This window comes from Hippopotamus amphibius, chromosome 11 (genome assembly GCF_030028045.1).
Source record: "Hippopotamus amphibius kiboko isolate mHipAmp2 chromosome 11, mHipAmp2.hap2, whole genome shotgun sequence".
Taxonomy (NCBI): Eukaryota; Metazoa; Chordata; class Mammalia; order Artiodactyla; family Hippopotamidae; genus Hippopotamus; species Hippopotamus amphibius.
The window spans coordinates 37922957-37925018 of record NC_080196.1 but is presented as its reverse complement, the minus strand read 5'-3'; positions in this window follow the sequence as shown (position 1 = coordinate 37925018).

Below are 2062 nucleotides of genomic sequence, written 5' to 3'. Positions count from 1 at the left end.
AATTTAGAGTTCTCCTTGCTAGGCTGATGAGAGGATTAAGGGAGACAAATAGTTGGAATGTAAATAAACAATTATTCACAGGAGGCCTAATCTCAGGTAGATCTCAGGTTATCACTGCCTAACACCACCCAGAGGGAGCTGTAGAGAGGAGGCACTACATTGCCAGGTTCTACCCTGGAAAATGGCAGCTGTCCAAAGTTCTCCCTGGAACTTCAGCGAGTCATGGTCAAGCCGTTTCCTGGGACAAACAGAAGGACAATGACATACCTGCCACCCCTACAGACAGTAACGTGGAGGGGGCCCCAGGCCCCACCTGCTAACCTTTGAGGCAGGTTATAGTTCCCAGCTTTCCTGAGAAACAACAGAGGCCCAGACGGGTTACGTGACTTGCCCAAAGTCACGCAGCTAGGAGAGGGCTGAGCCTGGAATTTGAGGCAGCCCCAAAGCAGACCCTACCCTGCCCTCTCATCCGGAAGATGGGACAGACACCTGTGAAAAATCTAGAAAACAGCCAACAGCCACAAATGTGAAGTTACCTGCCAGGTGGAGAAGAGCAGAGCAGAAAACCTGGGAGAGGCAGGGACTGCTAAGAGAATCTTTCTGGAAGGTTAGCGTAGAACCAGGCCAGCCAGGGGTGGAGGGGTGTGAAGAAGTGACTTCTCATTAACTGCCACCTTGGGGTGCTTCTCCTGGGATGGCAGGTCAGGGTGTCTGGAGTTGAGAATTGCGAATGTTACATGGTAAGAACCAGAGACCACTTTAGCTAGCTCATGGAGAGAGAAGTCTGTGGTCAGGATTCAGCAAGGGGATCCAGAGGTAGGACCAGCTTTCCTTATAGAGAGTCTGGAACTGGGGGCTAGAAAGCTGTCTTCTCCGCAGTGTTCATTCTTCTCTTTCTGTGTCTAATTGTTTGTGTTCCCCTCAGTCCCTTTTCCTCTGTCTCTGTCTGACTTCATGTTACACACGCCCACACCACACACACACCACACACACCACACCCCGACACACACGCCCCTCTGCCTTCCTCTGTGCAGCTGCTCCATTCTCCGCGCTCTGCTGTTTAACTTCTGTGTGAGCATACGTTCTGCTCCCCCATAATTGTGGTGGCGGCTTTGAAAGTGCGCCCGCGGACCTCCAACTACAGGGAGGTAATTGACCAATGACCCCAGCTGCTGCCTCTGAAATCCTTCACCGAGTCTGTGCCCAGACCATGGGCTGCTCCAGCCAGTGCCTGAGCAGAGCAGGGTAGCGAGGTGGGTCCATGCCCTGGAGACCTGGGACTCACCCGAGCCTCGCCTAACCTCCCACAGCCTGCAGGGCAGTCTAGCTGGCTTCACCCAACCTCGCCTCCCTCTCAGCCACTCAGGATGGGACTTGCATCTTGGTCAGATGGTGCTTCCAGCCTCTCACAGATGTTTCCCCTAACATAGTCCTTTCTGGCTTAATCCAGCCGTGGTATCTGCTTCTTGAAGAACCTGGACTAACACGTGGCAGTTCCATGTGGGTCATGGTGGACCCCCTCACTCCAACCCTACTGACTCTCCTTCCACCTCCTGTCGCCAACACACACCCCGAGGATGGGTATGGAATCAAACAAAGGAAGAGGAGCCTTTTCCCCGGGTCCCCTTGTCAAGTCCCAGCACAGAGCAAGTGGTGGCTGTCAGAGGAACAGCCCCATATGCGGCTCACAGCGGGGCCAGCCCACGGCTGGCTCACTGAGGACTGCTGCTGGGCGGATTCTGGGGTGGGGCTGGGGGGGCACTGGACCTCTGCAGCAGCATCCACTTTTGACTGGGACCCTGGACATCCTGTGTGAAGTCACCTCCTCCCCTGCACTGGGGGCGGGGAATTTCTGGAAGGCCTTAGACTCCTTCCTGTGTTGGCTTCAATCAGGCACAGTATCCTGTGTGTCAACGGTGTTTTTGCTCAGCGATACAATCCTTGCAGGCTTAGTCTGGATCCCAACCCCTCCAGTAGCCCTGCCTGGTCAAGTTACCAGACCTAGTATTGCCAAGAGGGTCTCCCCCTTTTTTTTTGTTTTTGGCTGCGTTGGGTCTTCGTT